Here is a 24,835-nt window from a genome sequence, read left to right as displayed (position 1 = left end):
GCGCTGATGTGGGCGGTGTAACGCGCAAGCGACATCGTGTCCCACTCCCACGTGCTTGGGCACCAAGTGGTTGTGCGGGTAGTGGCCACGCAAGACACACCAAGCCTTGGTGCTAGGAAGTTGGGCATCGTTGGGCTATGCAATTTTGCATTTTTTGCCATTCTAATTATTTATTTATTTGTTTGTTTAATTATTTTAATTAAAATGAGGCTAGGCCTCGATTTATCCCGGCACTTGCAAATTTATTTGGCAAAATTTGGGTTTACCGGCTTAATTAATTGGATTAATTAAGTTGGATGCGGAATTTAGTGGGAGCTTCATTATTTATTTGAGCTATTATTAATTACATTTAAACACATAATTGGTTAACAACTTTGACTAGTTTTAATTAGGATCGTTAATTGGATTAACCACCTAAGTTAGTTACTAGTTTGCGCAGGTTTTGCATTGTTACTTGTTTTACTTTGTAAAATGCATGGGCCATTCACAATTAGTGAATGGATGAATGGAATGAATATTCTATCACAGGTTTTATGAAAATGACAACTAGTGGAGCCCGATTAGAATAGTAAATATGGACTGCGATCCGTTATGTATTTTTGTAAATCTAAATACGGTCTGCGAACCGTTGTGTATTTTTGTACCTTAATATTTAGATTAGTTCTAGTCGTAATTACTAGTAGTTGCATAATTGATGGTGATGTCTTGAAGACGGCGTTTCTAAGAAGACGAAGCCATAAAGTTGCAATGGAGACCCTTGAAGACTTGAAGACTCAAGGGGTCATGCTAGTTGCCAAATGCATCTTTTACTTATGTTTTCGATATATAATTATGCTTATATATGAATGATATGTTAGATGCATGTTTAGGATTTCGAATGTTGTGATGATTAATTAAGTTCACTTAAATCAACCAGCATAGAATCCCTAGGTCCCTATAAAAATTGAGTAAAATTTGCCATTCCAAAATAACACTTACCAAACTAATGTGCATAGTGATGGGCTATGCCAAAGCAAGGCATCACTATTTCCCTAGGAACGTAAGGTATACTAGGTATACATGTTGATTTTGGTTAAACTCAACGATATCAGTAAGGAGTCCTTAGATGTCGTGGCAATGGAGATAAACATCATGAAATCATTAGATGCGACGCTTTATCGAACCAAGAATAGCTTAGAGCTATTAGCAATAAGATTGCTTACCTTAAAATATTAAGTGTTAAGACAAGCCAAAGCACGCTTAATCACTTTCTGATTTTTGAGATCTTGGAATCGTTTTATTCCCGCCTAAAAGGGACAATTTTAATGCGTGGATAAGACGCTTAATAAGATTGAAAGTTTGGATGTATGCTTTTAAATTTCAAACTTATTATGTTATTATCTTGATAAATGGTTATACTTTGCACTTATATTTGTAGAATTCTAAATCAAATTGTATTGTTTTCAATGATTGGTAAAAGGAAATATCTTTTAGAATGGTTCTCAAAGAAAGGAAAAGCATTTTTAAAATACAACTTCTCATAAATGACTTTTATAACTAAGTCCGAAAGGACGGTTGGACATCATGTATTCAAAATACTAGGTAGTTTTGATAAACATGAAATATTGAGTTGAAGACTCAAATTGTCAATAGTTGACAACCAACATATCTTTTCGCTTCATACACTAATAAGTACAACTCATTGATGTAGTAATTCAAGTACGAATTAAAGGAAAAGATGGAACGTTGTTTTACGACGCATTAGATGCTTAATTATGCCTAACAAAGTATAAAAGTCAAAACACTTAAAGAAATGGTTCTTAAAGGTTATGAGATGATGTATAATAAGAAATATAGGAAATAAGGAACAAAGAAAAGGAATGAGATTCCAATTCTACCAAAGAGTTCATGTTATCGTAGTTAAACTTAACAACTCATTATCTTCACAAAGTATCGGATACTGCTTGAGGATTCCACTTCGAAAGTGACCTCAAACCATTGAAGTTAAGCTAAGCTATTGACTTACAAGCTTAGAGTGAAGCAAGTAGTGCTACATCAGTTGTAAGGTCATTTGTTTTGTTTAAAGACCTTTTAAGCTAAGGCTAGAACGAATAATGGTTATTATGTTCCATAATCAGCAAATAATCCGTTTACACACGGAAAGACTCACATTCAAAGTAAAAGAGCAATAGTTGCGGGTTTTATTTTGAATGGCATGGTTGTCTAAGCCATGAGTCAAGAATGCTTGATTATAAACAAACATTTCCCTAACATGAAAACTCACAAAGTTCAAGTCATGGACATGATTTGTGTTCCGAACATCTTTAGCAATGTCACATCGACAAGAACGTACTCAAGGCTCTATTAGATAGACTCTTGATAGTTGATCGATTCGGAATCGTTCTAAGACAAGCAAGTCTTACTTGTTGAAATCGACAAAGAAAGGAGCTATTGTGCTTGGTATAGACAATTGACTTCGAAAGCTAAAGAGGATTCCATTACTTCAATGTCTCACAAGAATTTGAAAGAATGTGGCTATATTCATCAAATGTGAACAAACTAGACCTTGAATAGCTCAAAAGTTCAGTGAAGCATGGAATTGACTTGGCAAGATATCAAAACGTCTAGATTAGATCGAGCAATGTTTGCTTGAGCCAAGTGTGATCATCTCACAATTATGAAATTGGAATTTCATAAATAGCTCCACAAAGAATATAGTATGTCTTCACGGAGAACTCGATGCCATTTGGAAATGACTCGAATGATGATGGATCACATCTCTTCCTATAAAGTTCTTAAAAGATTTGCACAAATGACTAATGTTACACTAAATAAAATGTTGAAGCTAAGAAAGGACGCCATATTCACTTATGGATAGAAATAGTTTCTGACGTCTTTTCAAGTATATGTCTAAGGCTCTTAGCCTCAGTAGGAGCTCACCGGCTCAGTGGGAGCTAAGTGACTCAGTGGGAGCTCAGTGGCTCAATAAAGGCTAAGATAGCTCAAGTGGGAGCTAACTATTTGTTTCACAATGAACTTTTGCCCAAAGACAATATATATGTCTCTTTGTAAGCATTCAAGTGAGACTACGAGCATTACTTCCACAACCCAATTGAGAACATAGTATTTGTTGCTCTAAGTGGTGTCTTTCTGGAAAGTAACACATTTCCAAAACGACAAGTGGGAGGAAAATGAACTCGATGACCATCGAGATTAAACTAGAACTGAGAACTTCGGAAGACTTTAGAAGGGCTTCGTAAGAATGAATCTCGGAAGACTTTAGAAGGGCTTCGTGAGAATGATTGATCAAGAATGATATGGAGTCGTCACACAACTTACATGCTTAGAGCATGAGAAGTATAAAGTACCAATCAATTTAAATCTAAGTAATGGATCGTTAGATTATGATCAAGAACATCAAAAGTACTTGGATAAATAAAAGAGATGAGTTCTTGACGCATGAAAACAAATGTAATTTGAGAATTGATGTTGCAAGCACATCCTTAGCAAGGATCAGATCCTTAACAAGGAAGCCGTTTATAAGCACGAGCTAAAATGCGTCGTGGCTTGAGAATGGTAACATGGATGTGCATCCATGTGTAATGTGCGGAAATTTAAGGTAAATTTCCATGATCACAAGTGATTAGGGTATACCAAATCATTGTGAGGCGTTTGGAATGAAATCCAAGCAAAGCACCATTAGGAAGTCTACTGAAATATATGTTGAGAATATTGTTGCCTTAAAGGAAATAATAAGAAAGTTGTTCAATGGAAAGTTCATTGTTGAACGTTGATGATTATAGGTTGTCAAGTTGAAGATCTCAAATCATGAAAATGAGTGGGAGCCATCACTTGGACAATAAATCCTAAATCACATATAATCCATAACACTCTCAAATTTTATCATCTTATTATGAAAGTGTTCGATAATGAAGATGCTAAGATTTGCAAAGTAATCATAACTAAACCTATGCAATAAGTGAACGACAACATTCACAATTGCATGAAAGAAATCAAGCATATTAAATATGGGTGTGATTTCTATTAATGTTTTGTGAAGAGTATTACTCTTAAAACATTTTGGGAAAACCATTTATCATAAGATGAAACGTTGAAAAGTTTTATAGTGGAATAAAACTTTTCTAAATGTTCCACAAAACTATTTAATTGTGGTTTAGAATTAAATTATGAGTCCATTCGATTTGACGATATTCAAAATAGGGTATCAAGACAAGTCTTGGATAAAGAAACACCTATTAAGTGAACGTTGAATATCATATCGAAAGTATCCTAATCAAGATAATTTAAAAGGTGGACGACTAATGACCACTTGAGATTAGTGTGTAGTATGATTTATAGCACCGTTTCTTGTGCTACGAGGACATGATTGTCATAAATCATTTGCACAGGTATTAGTTTGGAACTATATCGGCTCGACCTATGAGAATAATTTAAGAGATTTAAAATCGTCATAAGTATATTTCTCATTATGGCTATCGGAACCTCTTTCCTCGACCATGAGTATTGTACGTTCTCTTGTTTGAGTACTAGTCCGCTTTGATGTTTGTCAAACGTCTGCTGTACAAGGGGATTATAACGACAACACTCGGGCGGCTAGGTCCTCTTAGTAAGGGAAGCTAACAGTACAAGACTGGGAATGTCCCCTTATTAACAATAGGGAACATGTCTTTGTTGTTTACAAGGCCTCTCGAAGAGCGAGACTGTGAAAATGCATGGCCGTGCTCAGATGGATTTTAGAAATCATCTGCTTATTGACAGTCGAACTCGGAAATCAAGAAACACTTCTGGACGTAATAAGGATAACGAAGAATCTTACCTTATAGTTCATGAAGAGACATTAAGTGACATAGGAAATAGGCTATACACTAACAGCGCACTTGTCCGGAAAGACAAGTGGGAGATTGAAAGGAATGGTGTCCTTCGAACAATTGTATTATTCCGATAGAGGGTTCAGAATTATTAAAAAGCTAATTATTCATTGAGGTCAAGTGATCGGAATGCCTAGCTGGAGGCCGCTTCCAATTAGTAATATTAATGAATAATTAATATTACAGCTTAATCTTGACTGAACCCTTCGGGTCACACCCAATCGAGTAACCGAACCGAAACGATGAATTAATCCAAAGGATTAAATGAGTCATTAGAGTATTACGAACAAAGACGTAAGATTCCGAGCTTAGAGCGTCGAAACCGAGCGTCGTAAGTCGAGTCGAATTTAGGAATCGACGAGACAAAAAATCAAGCAAACAACAAGTTACGAATATAGCCCTAGCCTCGGAATGCCCCGAGCAATCCGAGGGCTAAGGGTAATATAGCTAGACAAGGCAGCCGCACCATGCCGAGCTTGCTTGCATCGCAAGCTAGCAGCGCTGGCTAGCTGGCTGGTGCGGCATGGCCAGCATTGCTGCCGTGCTAGCATGCTAGTGCCTCGCGTCCAGCAGACCGCAAGCAAACACAACTTACTGGGTCGTGCTGGCGCATCGTAGCACCCAGCAGCAGCCCGCATGCGTGCGTGGCTTGCGAGCTGGGCTGCGCGCAAGCACAGTGCCTCGCTGGCAGGCCCAACCGAGCACTAGGCTGCCAGCATGGCGCGCCTGCCCAAGGCTGGGAGCCATGTGGCGTGCTGCGATAAGGCACGTATGGGAGCCGGTTTGTGTGGTTTGCCTTGAGTATCAAGGAGACCATGTGGTCCTCCTTGTGGTCCTCAGCTACCCCCTTTCTCACCATGTGCCACTTGTTGTTTGGTGATTTCTTTTGCTTTTTAATTTAATTTAGAATTAAAGTAATTCATGCTTTTCTCACTCTATCATTTCTCCCACATGGAAAGATGATAGAAGTTTTTGGGAGTTAGCCTATAAATACCAACTTTAGGAGTTGGGATTATTCACTTGAGTTGAACTCAATAAGGCATCTCCCAATAGGTGAGAAAACCTTTAAGTTCCTAATACTCTAGTTTTTCTTGGTCTACCCCGACTAAGTTTCGGGGTAGGGGCCGTTCGGGCCGGGTCTCGAGGGTGTGAGACGTTGGAGGCTTGCGCATTTGCGAGGCTCTACGCTTTCAAGTTCGAGCTCTAAGAAAGAGCGAAGCACGGATCAAGGGTATGATCGTCTTTTCTTCTTTCTCTCTCTTGGTTAATTAATTATGTGATTGTTGTTAATTAGCATGCATGTTAGTTGCTTTAATTTGTGTGCGGATTTTGGGAGGGTTTTGTTCCGCATGATGTCGAACATCACGAAACCCAACAGGAGGACCTCAACCCCATATTTGTTATTTACATTTATATAATTACATCTATTTTTGTCTCTGTTTAGTTGATAATATTAATTTCTAATTCTTTTAGATTAGATTTCTTCTAGAGTGTTATACTTCCAGTCATGGCAGTCACAGCGAATCAAAGTCTATACTTAACTATTTAATATAAATGACACATAAAAAAAGGAATAGAACAAAGTTTTGAAGAATAAATATAGGCTCTTCAAAAGAATAATGATTTATAAGTATATTGTGCACATCCTATTTGAAATCCTAAATACGCCATTGAAGTAGATTGATCGCAGTCGCTGGAAACTTTTTCCCGCTTTGATACCAAGCAGTGGCGGATTCAGGATTTCCGACTTGGTGAGTCACTATCAATTATTGATTACTTGTGAAAGAAAAAATAATTTTTCCAAATCTTGTTCATAATTAATTTCAATCCAAAATACATATATATATATATATATATATAAAATTGATTTCAATCTAAAATAGGACACAAAAATCCACAATACAACCAAATACTCCGTACTACTTAAAAATTCAATCTTACAAGTTGAAAAATATTACAAATAATATGTTACAAACAAATACTACATAGTACTATAAAACTATTACACTAACTTTATGATTTTTTACTTAGATTTGTGGGAAAATATTAAAATTGGTTGCACAAATATAGGATATAAAATTATAAATAGAAGCAAAAATTATTAATAATTATTAATTAAAAAAAATGAGATAACTTAAGAGACCTGTTATTAAGTATAACCGGTCTCTTTAATGAAGAAAGAAAGCAGCGCCAAAATGTGAAATGCAATAGCAGCATCAAAGAGACCACTTACCTTAATAGTCGGTCTCTTTGATATTTTTATATAAGAAAACCTGCGTCAGCTCTGTTAGCAGCACCAAAGAGACCGCCTCTCTACAATAGGCGGTCTCTTTGATATTTTTATTTAAAAAAAAAATCAATTTTTTTTTGGTGCTGCTGAGTCACGTGACTCAGTGTGCACCAACACAGATCCGCCACTGATACCAAGTTGATGCGTATCAGATTTTCACATCATAATGGTATCAGATTTTCACATCATAATGGTATTAGATTTCCAGGTTTTGTGAGTCCTTTTGGCACTTATACGATCTTGGCATGTTGGTTTCGTTATCATGTTCAAGAGTTAACAAAATTCGAGGCGAATTTTTTCGAAGAAGGGGAGTATGATGCGGGAGCAATAGTTTAATATGGATTTTCTTGAAAATTCATGGAGTTTTCTTTTGAACCTACACTATCCTTTAGTTATTATTAATTATTAGGATTTTTGCCTACGGGTTTTTATCTTTCACTTGAAAGAGTTTTTCCTATTTTTAGGCTTTAAGAGTTTTAGTTATTAAGATATTTATTTGTTTAATTTATTTATGTTAGGATAGAATTAGTGGTTGGTTACAAATATGATTAGGAGATAAATTAATATTAGGATTCTTATTTTTCTATCTTATTTTGGGATATGATTATTAGTTTCCTATCTTATTTTTGTACGATTTTTCACCCTATAAATATAGGTCCATATCAATAATGGTTTATGGAGAGAAATATGATAAAAAATTTGTTTGATGAGCTTTTGCTATCATAGGTTTAGCAAGTTAAACCAAACACAAAATTGCGACTTTTGTGCATCTTGTTGACTGCAATTGACAAGAAACCCTCAATTCCTACGAGAGTTGGGATCTATCCTTTTAATTTTCGTGTAATTTCTTTAGCTCTTGCTAAAACCCGAAGATCCAATGTTATTATAGCTTGCGAGCCTTGTGAGTCTTGAGAGATCCACATCACAATGATATCACTAATTTTCTTTGGAAGGATATCGTAGGAGTGTCGGCGCCACGATTAGTTTTTTTTTTATAGGAGGATTAGTTGTTTCGTTATTATTTATAAGGGATGTCCCCTCCTTTTGCACCAAAAAAAGATTAAAAAACAAAATTGTACGTACTTATTAGTAATACAATCAGATTTATTTTAGGCTTTTAGCAATGATAATAGACTAATTGCAAGAATTGAAATTTTTTGTCATCTAAAGGGCATAAGAGGAATTTTTTCTAAAAATCCTTGGAAAGAAAGTCAAATTTAGTAGAGACCCTATTAAAATGTAATGTATAAAACGTAGAAAAATATTAAATCTGAAAGATTACTTACCTTTTTAAAGTCAAATCACAAAGGATTTATGTACTTACTACTCTATCCGATCCTTCATTTCACCCAGATTAAATACCCGCGTCAGATAATCAATACTCTTTGCATTTTGTTATGTCACTTGGACACTCCGTTTTGGGTCTAAATTAAAAAATTATCATTAGAATGGATGTGTCGTCTAATACTTTTAGCCGAATTTGAATACGGAGTATCATAAGTTAAAAGGACGTAGCTTAGGCCTAGCAAGCATTTCATCGAACAGCTTGTGTGTATCTCTTTCTTCTCAACCTTGCACAATCCTCTGTTCAACGATGTTTGTGGTAATAAAGCGTAGAACAACAGAATGAGAAAGCCAGTTATGGATTCAGAGAGCTTAATTTTGGGAATCAAGATTTGGCGGGGGCAAACTCATTTGGATGACTATAGTTTAAAACTTTGGACTACATGTCACTTAATTTGGTAATTCTTACCCTTGCATGAATAATCTTTGCACAACATATGATGTCTTTGTCTATGTTAGATAAACTATTGTCTTTCTAAAAAAGTACTAGCCTATGTTCTATGTTAATCGAAGTATTTTCTGTGTAGAATGAAGTTAAGTTAAATTTGTGGTAGAAAATATCAAAAGTATAAAACATATGTTCTCTAAATTTTTTTTTTATAAATTATCAAAATGATATAGTATAGAATATTATTTTTGTAAGTAATAATATATTTTATGTTAATTAAAGTGTTTTTTTTTACATATAATTATAGTGTTAAATGTAAATTAAAGTTAAGTCAAAAGTCGTGCAAGGGCTAGGAGTTCATGCACCATGCAGGTATTCATGCACCATGCAGGCCGAGACAAACTCAGAAACTGACATGAACAGTCGGAGTCTATATGTGCTTCATATTTTTCTACTACATCCATCTCATAATACTCCTTTCGTTTTTTTAAGTGTTATGCTTTGATCGGCACATTATTTAAGGCAAATTAATTCACTTGAATAAAAAAAAAAAAGGTAAGTGAGGTAGTTGGGGCATCTAAAAAATTATACTCCCTCCGTCTCATTATTAAGTGTCCGTTTCTCATATTTCATGGGTTTTAATGTAAATGAAGAAAGTACAAAAAGCATTTGTGAAGTACATTGGGAATAATTATAAAGAGTACAATATTTTGCTTTCTAATGGAGACAATTATGAAAAAGCATGTGTCCAGTACATGTGGGCACTAATTTTAAAGGGTATTTAGGGAAGTTTAGTATGATCAAAGGTATAAAGTAGGGGTATGTAGGTAATTATACATGAAACAAAAATAGAAATAGGCACTTAATTTTGAGATATCTAATAGGAGAACAGGCACTTAATAATGGAACAGAGGGAGTATTTTATTAAAAAGTAAGAAATGTGAGTGGAAAAAAATAATAAAAAGGTAGTAGGGTTTAAGTGGGGAACGTAAGAGAAGAGAATTAATATTTTAATGGAGTATTTTGCCAAAAAATGAAGTGTAACACTTAAAAAAAATGGCCGTAAAAGAAAAGTGTAACACTTAAAAATAAATGGATGGAGTAATGAGTAATTGACACATTCAAATTTAGCATGCTTGTCAATACAATAGTTTGACCATTAAATTTGATAATTAAATATTAGTGAAAATTATTAAAATGTTGACATTATAAAACTTTATATTAATACAACGACCCATTAGTGTTGAGGCTAGTGTATAATACTTGTACTTGAATGACTCGATCAGTGCCAAGCTGTAGTCATACCTCCATTTTTTTTCTCAAATCTCTTTGTTACCCAAATGAGGGAAAAGGTAATATAGATACAGAACAGTAAAATAGTATAAGGGGTTATGGTTTTTTTTTTGTGTTAATTAAGAGATGTGGAAGTTAGTCGGAAGTTATTCATTGAAAAAAAAAAAGGAGTGCATAAATTTTGTGTATTGATTGTTCAGAGTGTTGTGGATAAAAGTTGAAAAAAAAACCTCCAATTAATATATAGATTCTTAGTAACGAGATATATATGGAATGGTATTGTTTTTTGGTGGTCAAGTTGTTTTATATAGTATTTTTGAGGGAAATTTTTCAATGGTAGCCTTCTAAAAGTGCTACATTGAAATGGTAACCCTTCCTTTTCGCTTTAATTAAAAATAGCCCTAGTTAAAAATTTATTACCATAAATGGTTAGTCAAAATTAAATCAACTATGATTAGATTTTTCTTTTAACCCAACCACCACCCCCACTTGAGCTGTAAACCTAACCCCCACCCCCATCCCCACAACGACGCACCAACCACACCACCACCCCAAGCTGAGTACATTATCTTCTACGATCAATTTGAGGATTGTTAAACCCTAGCTTCCTGAAGCACAACTCCCTTCTCGATCCCTAAAGGGAGAATATTCAGCTGCAAATACAAATTTCCAGATCTAATATGTGATCAATCAAATTTCAATTCAATTACATCAAAGTACCTAATTATAATGAAAAATTTCAACCCTAAATTCATTAGATCCGATATTTCGAAAATTTGATCAAATGTCAGAAAAATTAACTCGAACATATATTACGAACAAAATTCCACAAAAAAATGAATTGAAACGAAAATGGAGTAATTAAGGGAGAGAAATGTTTATATTCATCATCGAGATCGTCATCTTTCTTAATTAAAGGTTGCGCTATATATTGTTGGTGGATCAGCAATTATGGTTTAATCAAATTAAGCAGATAGTCTCTTTGCCAAAAGTTCATAGGTTTTCGAGGGTGGTTGGGTGGTGGTTTAACTGCCGAAAGTAATGGATTTTGGAGGGTCTAGGTCTATTGCTAGGTTGGGTTGGACTATTTTGGTGAGGGTGAAGGTGGAGGTAATGGTAGCTAGGTAGGTGGTTGTTGTTGTTGTTTTTTTTTTTTAAAATCTAACTATAGTTAATTTAATTTTAATTAGCTAACCATTTATGAAAATAACGTCATTTGTGGGAATAAATTCTTAATTAGGGTTATTTTTAATAAAAGCAAAAAAGTAAGGTAAGGTTAGTATCATTTCAGTGTAGCACTTTTAACGGGCTACCATTGAGAATTTCCATATTTATTTTATGAATTATTGAATTAAGGTAGTTAATGATTATTTTTTGGATAACGATGTCAAATGCTTTTTTTTTAATATTTTTTTATTTTTTTAAAAGACAATGGTGGAAGTTAGATTATGTGAAAAATTAGAGGTTTTTATCAAAAAGTTTTGAAAAAATTAACAAGAATAATCTCAACTATTGAGGTTCTTCTCATTTTAATCCCAATTATATTTTATCTGATCTCTAAATAATCTCAATTATATGAGTACCCTTCTCAAAATAGTCTCCCTTTAATGTTAACCAGTTAAACAAGTTTAAAATAATACATGTCATGTTTTTACTGGCTTGCTTTTTTTTTTTTTTTTTTTTTTTTTTTTGTAACCTAATTCATTTATTTTTAGTTTCCTTTTTTTTAAAAATAAAAATTAAAAATCTTCTTTTTTCTTTGAGTCGGCAACACCATAGGTCCATAGTCATTGCTAGGGGTGTACAAGAAGCAAACTGGACCGGCTTGGACCGAATCAGTAGATTTCAGTCTGGTCTCCGATCCTTATAATTTAGGGATTTCGGTTTTCGGTTCGGTTCGGATAAAACCCGGATTATTCCGGTCCGGACCAGAAACCCGGGTCCAACTGTAAGTTTTTTTACAACTTACAAGACAATTAGACATAGCTTTTTCATTTCAAACGTTCACCAAAAAAAAAAAAAAACGTAGGCAGGCAACCGAGTTGTAACCCTAAGTTCCTAAACCTAAACCTAGTTGCCATCTTCCTCTCTCATTCTCACATCTTCCTCTCTTAACACTCCAGCGGCCACCATCTTCATTCCTCAACGCCGAGAAAGATTTGGGCGAGCGACTCAATAAATCTTCAACCACAATCCGGCGACCATCAGCGGAGAGGTCGCGCAACTCCAGGCCGTCGACACAGCATCCACCACCAAATCACGCGAGTCGCGACGACCCTCGCTTCTCTTAGTCACCTCTGGGTGTTTTTGCCTCTGGGTTTTTTCGCCTCTCGCCCTCTCTCACGTACTCTAGCGAGTTAGTGTCCCTGCCCATACATTTTTCTCATTTGTAATTAAGGCTTAGCCAACCTCCTTGCCACCCCAGTAGTTGGTAACCCACAATGTAATAGTAAATTACCTTACTATAAATAGTCATGTAAATTCATTTGTATGGTGTACACAAAAAATCACATAAGAGGAATATCTCACAAGTAGTAATTCTCTACATCTAATATTACTCTTACCTACCTTCTTCTCTTAATTTCCTATATATTTCATAACACGTTATCAGCACCATCTTCAATCAGGTATATTTATACCGATTATCCAATTTTAGAAAGAGTTTTATTTCTTTCACAAAATATATTTTGAGGAATATGCTCTATAGTTGCCCATATATGGGATCCTCTATATCAGAAACTCATAATATATTTCTCTACAAAATAGTCAGCTTGGTAAAAAAAAATGAGAAAATTGATACATACTACATTTATGATACTTAGTTTGCTCATTCTCATGCATGTTGTGGAAAGTAACTTATTATAATTCCTTTTTATATGTGAAAATATTTGTTGCATGCATGTTAATAAAATAAACCTTATGATCACACAATTCACGTTCATACTTATATGCATGCACATAAACTGCTAAAAATAGAAATAAAAAATGATGCAGCGTTTATATTTTTTTTTAGATTACATACTTTTTATGTTTCTTTCTGTTTTTGAGCCCTTGACCCCATAAACTGATAAGGGTTCTTGGACCACTACGGCTTGCATCCCAATGTGATACTTATTTATGTTTAAAAATATTACGAATTTTTCACCATATACCACCGAGTTAAAGCTTAATTCACCATATACCATCGAAAACTTTCTAATTCACCATATAGCATTCAGTTTAACAAAAATGTCACAACATGCCATTAATGACTAACGGACGTTAACACCATACAAATTATTTTTGGTGGTGATTTATCTTTTTCACCGGGAATTTCGCCGGCGGGGGAGGGGGGACGGTTGCCGGCCAGCTGGGGGTGGGGTCAGGGCTAGGCTGGTGGCGGCGGTGACTAAGTTGATGGTGATTTATTTTTTTTAATTTTTAAAATAATTTCTCTAAAGTTAGTTAATTAAATAAATAATATTTATAAGAACCAATTATAAGCTGCCATGTGGCACAATTAACGTTAATGACTAACTGAGTTAACGGAAAGGGCATGTTGTAATATTTTCATAAAACTGAAGGTTATATGGTGTATTAGAAAGTTTTCAGCGGTATATGGTGAATTAAGCTTTAACTCAGTGGTATATGGTGAAAAATCGAGTTTTACCAGTTTATTAGAATATCATATGATATATTTTTACAGTAGTGTAAAACTGTAACAAATAACCCACCCTCTATAAAAGGTGGATCACCCCCCCCCCCCTTATTTTCACCATGTATTTCTTATCCCCTTCTCATTTTTCATCCAAAACCACCCAATTTTTTTTCTTCTTCCTCCATTTCTCCCGGCCACCATGTTTCCCGCCGACAACCGAAACCCTCCACACTCCTTTACCTTTGAAGAAGATTTAAGAATATTATAACTATACTTAGTTTTAATTATGGCCCTATTGGTTTTATTAATGGAAATGATGATTTTAATCATTATACACAAGTAAAGCTCGAATTTTTCCGACAAAGGGAATTAATGCATGTGATCTCCGTAGTATTTCAAGTTTTTTTGTCTTCTTGGTAGATTATAAGTACATTTTGTTGAAATAAATGTTCCTTTTGTCTTATCATTAATGTATGCTATTAAATATTATTATTATAGTTATTATTGTTGTTGTTGTTGTTGTTGTTGTTGTTGATGTCGGTGAGATAGCAATAGTAGTAGTAGTTATTATTATTATTATTATCGTTGTTGTTGTTGCCGTTGTTGTTGTTGTTGTTGTTGTTATTATTATTATATTTTAACGTACTTATCATGATTTATTAGCTTAATTATACGTAACTCATAATAATAATCCAAGAGGGAGAAGCAAAATATGATTAAATGACTTATTATTATGATTATAATTAGATTACTTTAATTATCACTTGTTTAATTGGCTTAATAATAATTATCTATTTGATTGTAATTAAGATGGGAGATTTGATGAAAAGACAATTCGACGTATTAGACTTGTCCGAACATAATTATCTTGAATGGAAAGTTGATGTCCAAATGAATTTAAAGGCTCAAGGATTGGAACATACAATTAAAGAAATTACGATTCCAGGGAACGGAGAAGATGCCTCTTCTCAAGTCAAAACTCCCATTGACAAGAGAAAGAAAAAGTTATAGTTCTCTTGAAGCATCATTTACCTAACACTATAAAAACTAAATATTTAATGTTGGAAAATCCCAAAGAATTGTGGGATAGCCTCAAAGGAATGTATGATTACCACAAAAGGGTACTCCTTCCTTAAGCACTGTTTGACTGGAAAAACCTGAGATTTCAGGATTTTTAATCTGTCAGTGATTATAATTCATCATTGTATAAAATTATATTAATACTGAGATATTGTAATCAACCAGTCATTGAAGAGAAAATGAAAGAGAAAACACTCTCTACATTCCATGCTAACAACATTGTATTGTAACATCAATATCATGAAAGAGGCTTTGTAAAATATTCTGAGCTTATTTCTACATTACTAGTTGCTGAAAAGAATAATGATCTTCTATTGAAGAATCACAACCTAAGACCAACTGGGTCTCAAGCATTTAATGAAACAAATGTTGTAGAAAGCTCAAATCCACTCGAGACAAATGTTATGGAAGTGGACGTGGAAAATATAATAACCGCGGCAGAGGTCGTGGAAATTTCCGCGAACGTGGTCGTGGTTGAGGCCATTTCTCCCCTAGAAACAACACTAAAAAAGGGCATCAACAAGGAAACAAAAATCAAGCCACCACAAAGGGAAAGACACATGTTGTAGATGTGGCATGACAACGCATTCGGGACGTACTTGTCATACGGCCAAACATTTGGTAGAACTATATCGAGCATCCATAAAAGGCAAAGGAAAAAATGCCGAAGCAAATTATGTTAATGAAGAAAATGCCCCTAAACCTAGCCTTGATGTGTCTGATTTCTTCATAGACAATACTGAAAATGGCAGTGACTTTATCTGTGGAGAAAATAACAATGTTTAGATAATTCATCTATTATTATGACATGTATTATGTACTTTGATTTTGTATTTTTCATTCGAGTTATGTACTATTAATTTCCATTTTTAATAAAGTAAGTTCATTTTAATTATTCTAAACTAATCTCATACTTATTTTATGAAGACATGGATCTGCTTGAAGTTGGTTCCAAATATCAATGCCTTTTGGACAGTGGAACAACATACATTATTTTGAAATATAGAAAATATTTTTTAAAACTGACAATGTTTCAAGAAAATGTCAACACCATTTCTGGGTCACCCAAGCTAATAGAAAGTTCTGAAAAAGCTTGTATAATGCTCCCAAATGGAATTAAGTTAGAAATTAATGATGCTCTATATTCGAGTAAATCTCGAAGAAATCTTATAAGTTTTAAAGATGTGCATCAAAATGGCTTTCATTTAGAAACAATGACAGTGGATCAAAAGGAATATTTATGCCTCATGGCAGAAAAACTTGGCAAGAAACATATATATGAGAAATTGCCAGCATATTCTTCAGGGTTATATCGTATAGATATACGACCAGTTGTAATAAATTTGATATCTAACCAGAAGTTAGATAATTAAAATTTGCTTACTTTATGGCATAATTGTTTAGGTCATCCTGGTACAGGAATGATGTACAAGATTATAGCAAATTTAGTAGGACATTCAATTAGAAATGTCAAAATCTCTCGATCAGATGAATTAACATACATGTTCTGCATGTTCACTTGGCAAATTAATAACAAGGCCATCTATGAACAAAATTGATACTGAATCTCCAACATTTTTAGAAAGAATTCAGGGAGATATTTGTAGGCCAATTAATCCTGCATGTGGACCATTTCGATATTTTATGGTATTGAAATGTTGCTTTTGTAAAACTACTTGCTCAAATTATTAAATTAAGACCATAATTTCTAGATCATATAATAAAAAGAATAAGGCTTGACAATGCTGGGGAATTTACATCCTAAACATTCAATGATTATTGTATGTTGTTTCTGGAAACAGAATACTCCTCAGGATGTTAGGGTAAGGGTATCAAGATGTCCTAGAAATTAAGTCTGACTTTTGTCCAAACGTCCTTCGGCTCCGCCTAGCCAAGGTATGTCTGAGAGAGCTCCGCCTGTATGCCTGAGAGCTAGGCCTACAAAATAGAGAAGGTTAGCTGTCCTAGGGGTGTGACCCGGGAAAGCCCCTCCGATGCTTAAGTCAACAAGAGTACTTTCTAGAGAGAGAAAGTAGGGAGAGAAAGAGTAATTAGAGAGAGAAAGTAAAGAGAGAAGGAGAGAGAATTAGAAAAATCCCCCATCATTAATGAATGATGAGCTATTTATAGATGTACTTTTCAGGTGGCAGACTTGTACTTGAGTGTACAAATTAGAGGCAAATCCGTACTTTGTAATGAGTAATGGTGGGCTGGATCATGGAGGGGTATTTTTGTCATTTCAGGTCACTGGGCTTAGGACATGGACTAGGCCCAAACATTTAGCCCCACGCGTGATGTGTGAACGAGATCACAGGAAGTTCGGATATCACGCGAAATAAGCGTAATAGAAGCTGAGAGGTTGTCATGCGGGCCGGAATGACTAATGGTCATACCGGAGGGCTAAAAAGAGCCCCAAGCGACTTGCAAGGGTGAAAATCAGCCCCAAGCAATGCTTTAGAGATATTTTAGCTACTGAAGCTAAGTTATTGTCAAATAGTCTGAGGGGTAGGCATGATAATAGATGACGGCTTGTAGGTGACTGAGAGCATAACAGATCTTGATAATCTTCAATTTAAGAGGTAAGCCTTACGCTTAGCCGAGAGCATAAATTGTCTTGATAATATTTTTAGAGGTAAGTCTTAAGCTTAGCCGAGAGCATGAATTGTCTTGATTTTCAGCTATTCTTGACACCGAGAGTTAAGTGATGGTGATTAAATACACCTCTTGTAAGTGGGCATAAGCAAATATTTGGGCCCAAGTAAGCAATGAGCCCATTTAGCTAAAGATATTGATATGGACCACCTTTTTTCCATTTCAACTACATGTATCCCTCCTCCTATATTTGTCTTATGCAAATAATTAAAGTAGCTCACTTTTTCTTTTAATTCTTGGACAGCAACTTGTCTTTGAAAATATCGATCGGTATGCTGGAGGTCCGAAGTCCTTGATAGGCCTAGCCAAGATAAGAACTCTTTTCTTCTATTTTTAATTGCTGTATTCGAGAAGGCTGTTAAGCTCGCCAAGGGATATGCTGAAAACTTGTTTGTGTGTTTCTTTCAACTTCATGAATTCTAACCGGTATGTATATACTGAGGGGGTGCTTGATTTGTGAGATAATGAGACCCAAAAAACTCTCTCTTTTAACTGAGAATACCGAGAGGGAGGGCGAGATGCCGACTTCCGAGAAGTATATATACCATGTGAGCTGAGATGTGGGTCTAAGATTGCCGCGAGGTGTATAGTGTATAGTACGACCAATTAGAGGTTAGGCTTAGCTCCCAGATTTGATAATGATTTTTTTTTTTAATGCTGGATGCCGAAAGGGTATAGCAAGTACTCAAGTAGGCTTAGCTGAGCGCTCGGCTTTTTAGGGAAATCAATCCATTTTTTAATTTTAAATTGCTGGGTGATGCCGCAGGTGGTGATTAACACCTATGCTGAGAAATATCGGTTAAGCTTCTTGATATCATGCCGAGAAAAATGTCTATGTACATCCTATTTAAGCCATGAGCCTGAGGATATGCCGAGGGCCTGATCGAGCTGGCCGAGCGGTCAGCCTTTCTGACCCAAGTACTTTTAATTTTCTGAGTTGTGAAATGTCGGGGGGTATGAGCTGAGCGCTAAGCTTGACCTTGATGCTTGAGGGGCGTATTTTGCTGAAGGAGGGCGCTTGACATGCCGAGGGGGTATTTAACTATTTAATCCTCCCCTTTTTACAAAATGCCGAGAGCTCGGGGTAACATTGTTGAGAGCTTAGCCCAGATTATTTGCCGAAGGGTGTCTTACGGTTTTTTTCTTGAACTTTTTAAATACCCTTATACTTGAATATGCCGAAAGAAGACCGAAAGCGTGATATATGCCGAGCAGTTGAGAGATTGGCTTAGCATGACCCTTATGAATCAAATTATTTTTTTTCTTTAAGTTTTTGTTCGTTTGAGGTATGCCGAGGGAATGTGCTACTGGGGTTGCTTGCCGAGGGCTTGGCTAGGCTGAGTGAGCGAACACTGCCGAGGCCGAGGGCTCCTATGTGTATGCTGAGCGCTCAGCTTTCCTTGTCTAATTAAGCCGGGCCGAAAGATTGAAAGATCCGAGACCTATGCTCGTGTTACCTGGTGGGCCTAGCCTAAGGTTTTGCTGGGCTGACAACTTGTATGACTTAGATCCAGATAACACCGAGGGCTAGGCTTTACTATTTATTGATGATGAGAGTTAAGAGTAATGCCGAGAGATAGTAGGATTGACATTTTGTCCTACTAAGAAATTTGTTTAACCCACCAAAAATTTTGTTCTTTGGATTTCTCGAACAACTTGGAATGATTTTTTTATTTTTTTCACTATGCCTAGCCGAGAGCTTGGTGTGATGCGGATTTGTTGAGAGGGTATAGCGAAGCCCCAAGGCCGAGGGCCTTGTTGTGAGAGGGGGAGTGCTGAGCGCTGGGTTGTCATGTTGACGGCCGGGCTGAGGAAGTGAGTGATATGCCGAGCAGAGGGAGCTTTCTTTTTTTTATGTGGATAGACTGAGAGCTTGGGTGTTAAAGGAGAGAGAGGCAAGAGCTTTTATACCCCGGGCGGAGGTACCTTGAGAAATAAACCAAGTGCTTTATACCCCCAGGCGGAGGTACCTTGAGAAATAAACCAAGTGCTTTATACCCCCAGGCGGAGGTACCTTGAGAAATAAACAAAGTGCTTTATACCCTCAGGCGGAGGTATCTTGAGAAATAAACCAAGTACTTTATATCCCAAGCCGAGGTACTTTTGAGAATGATCCTAAGAACTTTATACCCTAGGCCGAGGTACTTTTAAGAATAACCCCAAGAACTTTATACCCTGGGCGGAGGGAAGCGACGTTGAGAGAGTGATTGAGTAAGCTGAGCAGAGGGATGTCGCGCTGAGAGAGTGATTCAATAGGCCAAATGGAGAGAGGCCAAGCTGAGAGAGTCATTGAATAGGCCAAGCGGAGAGAGGCCAAGCTGATAGAGTCATTGAATAGGCCGAGTAGAGAGAGGCCAAGTTGAGAGAGTCATTGAATAGGCTGAGCGGAGGAAGGTCAAGCTGAGAATGATTGAATAGGCTGCGAGACGAAGGGAGGCCAAGCTGAGAATGATTGAATAGGACGAGCGGAGGGAGGCCAAGCTGAGAGATGTTTGAATAGGCCAACTAAGGGAGTTGAGGGCCTGTTCTAGGATGAGAGATGCCGAGGGCTTGGCTTGTCATGCTGACGGCCAAGCCTAATCTAGGTTGAGTGTCAAGCCCACTCTAGGCTGAGGGCCTTGTTTCAACTACCAAGAGCGCCCACTCTAGGCCGAGGGCCTTGTTTCAACTACCAAGAGCGTGCTCGAGCTAAGCCAATTGGCTGAGAGCTCAGCATGCATTATCTTGCTAAAAATGACCCAAGGTTGATAGGTGAAATGGACAGGTCGAGAGCTGAGCCTAGGATAGCGACCTTGAGAGCCTGGGGTATGCCTAGCTTTTGAGTTGATCACAAACCCAAGAGATTCTTCTTTATCCTCTTATTGAAATATGATGAATGCAATGCCGGCTTGGCTTGATGATTATTTCTAACTTTAGAATTTTGTTGATGTTGTAGGAACTTGTCCCCGGGGTGCGCTTGACTTGTATTGAAGAGATCTTCCGGTCTTAATGTTTTAACATTTAACTCTCTTGTGATGTATTTGGATATGTTGATTTGTACTTGGCATCATCCCTTCTATGTATCAGAATTTTATTCTAACTTTATAATATATTCATGGTCCCTCCGCTTGACATTTCTCTTTTGTTGGCTTACGGTTACTCCTCTTAATGATTCTTCATGAATAATTTTGAAGTACTGGAGGGGCTAAAAGCCCCGAGTAACATTTTAGTGAGGTCCGGGCACTCTTCTTTCTCAAATATTGTGATAGTTGAGTGTAAAATGAGCTCCATGTTGATATGAGAGTTGAGCAGAATGCTATCTCAAATCTTGAGATAAGCTGAGGGCTAAACGAGCCCCAAGTTAAAAATAATAAATGAACGATACGCTATTTTCAACATTGAGATAGGCCGAGGGCTGAAGAAAGCCTCTTGATGAAAATTGATGAGAGGATATTACAACCATTGGGATAGGCTGAGGGCTAAACGAGCCCTATGTTATTGTTATAAGAGAGGTACGCTATAATCTCGAGATAGGTTGAGGGCTAAACGAGCCCCTTGTTATAGATGAATGAGAGGTAGGCCATCTAAACTTCTTGGGATGAGCTGAGGGCTAAGCGAGCCCCAAAGTAAAAGATGTATGAAAGCTAGGTTGTCCCATCTTTTGGGATAGGCTGAGGGCTAAACGAGCCTTTTGTTATTTTAGCGATACACTAGGACACTATCTCAAACATTGAGAATGATATATTGTTTTATTCAAGAAATTATTGATTTACCTTAAACTTAGCTTGTTAATTAAAATCAATAATTTTTCATTAAACTTGTATTTACAAATAAAATTTGTTTAAATTAGTGAAAGTAAGTTTTAATCGCTAAACTTCATGATTTAAAAATCTGTAAATTATTGGCTAAAATATGTTTTTAATCAATAAAATTCAATTTAGGCCCCATTTACTTCTCATAATTTTGACTGATTTCACTGCTATTCTTCTTGGGGTTACCAATTTTACTGATCAAAACTCATTATACTAATTCTTATTGATTAAAGGAAAAATTCACAAGGATAATCCCACCTTTTGCAAGTCTTCTCAAAATAGTCTCACCTTTTAAAAATCTGGGAATGATCCCACCTTTTCTATGAATCTTTTCATAATGGACCCCTTTCATTTATGACTTGCAACAGGTGAATTGGCCTATGTGGCACTAACCATTGCATAGTTTGTGGGTTTCTATATAACTTGGAATTGCTATGCTATATAATTATCTTCTCCCCTGTCTTCCACCATAAGTGTGCTCCCCATTCTTCTCTTAATCCCTTTTTTCCTTCCTTAAATACACCACCATGCCAGAACTTCAACGTCACATTCTCCATTACAATAATAATCGCAACAACCAAGACTCAATTTTGTAGAAATGTAGAGCACTAATCGCAACAAGCAACTATCAACATTCAACAAACAAGTATCGACAATCACCTATTCAAACAAACAAAAAAACCAAAAAAAAAGGGAAAACACAATTTCATATCCAAGCCACACATTTTCGAAAAATTTAAACAGTAATTCATAAAACAATACCTTAAATTTTGAGGGTAAATACAAGTTTCTCATATTGATAAACTTTGTAAGTATCTCAAAGGGGTATGTTAGTCATTTCAGTCGGTTAACTAGGGAGAATATTGTAATTTCCTACAAACTTTGTAGATGTCGTCAATAGACGACGTTAGCTACGCATACACTGTTTCTCCTTCTTCCCTCAATAGCAACACTGCAACTGTTAAAGAAACCTCAATTATTCAACAATGGAGGTCGAGGAATCATCAATTCCTTCGACAAAAAACACCTACTCTATTAAGGTTAGCCTTTCCCTTAATTTATATATTGTTTTATTAGGGTCAGGTTTTCTTTAAATTTAGCGGCGAAGCCGCTCGAAAGTATAATATTCTCGGTAATCTAGGTAGATCTCGTTCATACGATGCAACTGGTTTTTAGCGCCATTGAAGAAGTTCTCGAAAGTGGAAGGTGATAACAAACGACGTGAACTTTATGTTAACTTCTACTTTTCCAACCCATCAACACAGTCAGCAAAAGAATAAATATAATAACTAAAATAGACGCTCATAATCCCGAAAATGCCATTAGAGATACAAGTTTCGTTTCTCTAAATGAGAAACTGGGGCTTGCCCACTATGGGTAAATACAAGTTTCTCATATTGATAAACTTTGTAAGTATCTCAAAGGGGTATGTTAGTCATTTCAGTCGGTTAACTAGGGAGAATATTGTAATTTCCTACAAACTTTGTAGATGTCGTCAATAGACGACGTTAGCTACGCATACACCGTTTCTCCTTCTTCCCTCAATAGCAACACTGCAACTGTTAAAGAAACCTCAATTATTCAACAATGGAGGTCGAGGAATCATCAATTCCTTCGACAAAAAACACCTACCCTATTAAGGTTAGCCTTTCCCTTAATTTATATATTGTTTTATTAGGGTCAGGTTTTCTTTAAATTTAGCGGCGAAGCCGCTCGAAAGTATAATATTCTCGGTAATCTGGGTAGATCTCGTTCATACGATGCAACTGGTTTTTAGCGCCATTGAAGGAGTTCTCGAAAGTGGAAGGTGATAACAAACGACGTGAACTTTATGTTAACTTCTACTTTTCCAACCCATCAACACAGTCAGCAAAAGAATAAATATAATAACTAAAATAGACGCTCATAATCACGAAAATGCCATTAGAGATACAAGTTTCGTTTCTCTAAATGAGAAACTGGGGCTTGCCCAAGATCAACCGGGCAGCCCTCATTGTTGATAGACTTGGTCGTAAAGGTTCCATGGCAGCTTTGCTCTTGTTAACTTTCGTCTTCATGTTGCCACTGATGCACCATCAGTCAGACGGTCTAACAACGGCTTTGCTCTTTGGAGCTCGAGCATGTATTATGGGATCCTTCACACTCATGTTTTTATATGCTCCAGAGGTAAGTCAACGTAATATATGCCCATTTTTCTGCAATATAGTAGTAGAATATTGCTTTTAAACTACTCCAAGTTTTTTTTAAGCAATCATTACCTCTGTTTAGAGGTTAAAGGGTAAATACCAAATATGGTAGTATGTGGAAATCGAACATAAAGTGGCATTCACTAAGTTACGCTACATGCAAATCTTAACTAGGATGTTAGCCATGGGCAGCATCATATTACACCCCTGTTTCAATCTACGATCCACTCCCCTTTCCCTTCCCTCCTATCGATGATTGCTAACTAAACATATTGTGATTTTTCTTCTTTGTATAATTAACCAAGTGAATGATAAGATATTTTTGTTGTACATATCAATTGCAGATATACCCAACAGTTGTGAGGAGTACTGGTGTTGGACTTGGGAGTTCGATGGCAAGAATCGGTGGAATGATCGCCCCAATTGTGGCTATTAGCTTAATTCATGGATGTCATCAAACTCTTTCCATTATCCTATTCCTTGGTGTGGTATTACTTTCTGGTATCTGTGTCATGTTGTTCCCAATCGAAACCATGGGTCGGGAGTTGACTGATAGTTTTTTCGACAGTAGTACATATGAAAGGCTAGTTGCCTAAATCTACATGTAATCTATGTATTTCATATCTATCTTCTTCGTCGTGAAAGCCAATGAGGTCGTGGTCTAGTTGTCAAGACTGAGGTCTTGGACACATTAGGTTTCTGATTTCAATTTGTTGTCTTATATCTCCTATTTATTCTATGGATCACTTTGTAATGAATTTTGATCTCTTTGTACTGATTTTTTACATCTATTATATCCAATAAAAAAGAAAAAGAAAGAATATCTTCGTTTCTAGTAGAAGTGTTATCGATGAATGACTTGTTATGTTTTTTTATTTTATTTTTATCTCCATTTGAGAAAATTCAAGTTTATCTCCTTGATAAACAAGTAGTGTTTATCAAGGGGTGTTTTGGTAAATTAATGTGGCAAAGTGAGGGTATATATGTAAAATTCATGTCTATTATGTTGCAAAATTGGTTTTTTCCGTTAGCACCATTAAACAGAGTTTTGAAGAAGGGAGAGAAATGAATGAAGAAGCTCATGACAATCATCTTCAATGGTGAAATTAATGAGGAGGCCCCCATTACTCTTCATGAGAAACGAACATTGTTTCTCTAGTGGCATTATTGAAAATATCTCCAACTTTTTACCTTGTTGGACTGCTGGCTGGCTATAGGTAGGGACATGATTACTTGGCAAGTGTTGCTGACTTTGGTGTTAAAAATTGGCGAACGTTTTCTTCTCAACTGGGACCACGCAGTAAAC

General features: G+C 36.1%; 1 long non-coding RNA gene across 1 annotated transcript; it reads left to right on the top strand.

Annotated features, from left to right (window-relative positions):
• The first annotated feature begins 23,332 nt into the window (after positions 1-23,332).
• Positions 23,333-24,364, top strand: LOC145605912 (uncharacterized). Its single transcript, XR_014105158.1, has 2 exons — positions 23,333-23,509; positions 23,874-24,364. It is a non-coding gene; the product is annotated as an uncharacterized LOC145605912 (long non-coding RNA).
• Positions 24,365-24,835: the final 471 nt, after the last annotated feature.

The sequence above is a fragment of the Chenopodium album genome, chromosome 22, assembly GCF_948465745.1.
Source record: "Chenopodium album chromosome 22, dcCheAlbu1.1, whole genome shotgun sequence".
Lineage (NCBI taxonomy): Eukaryota > Viridiplantae > Streptophyta > Magnoliopsida > Caryophyllales > Amaranthaceae > Chenopodium > Chenopodium album.
The sequence above is the reverse complement of the archived record's forward strand: the minus strand, read 5'-3'. Positions and strand labels throughout refer to the sequence as shown.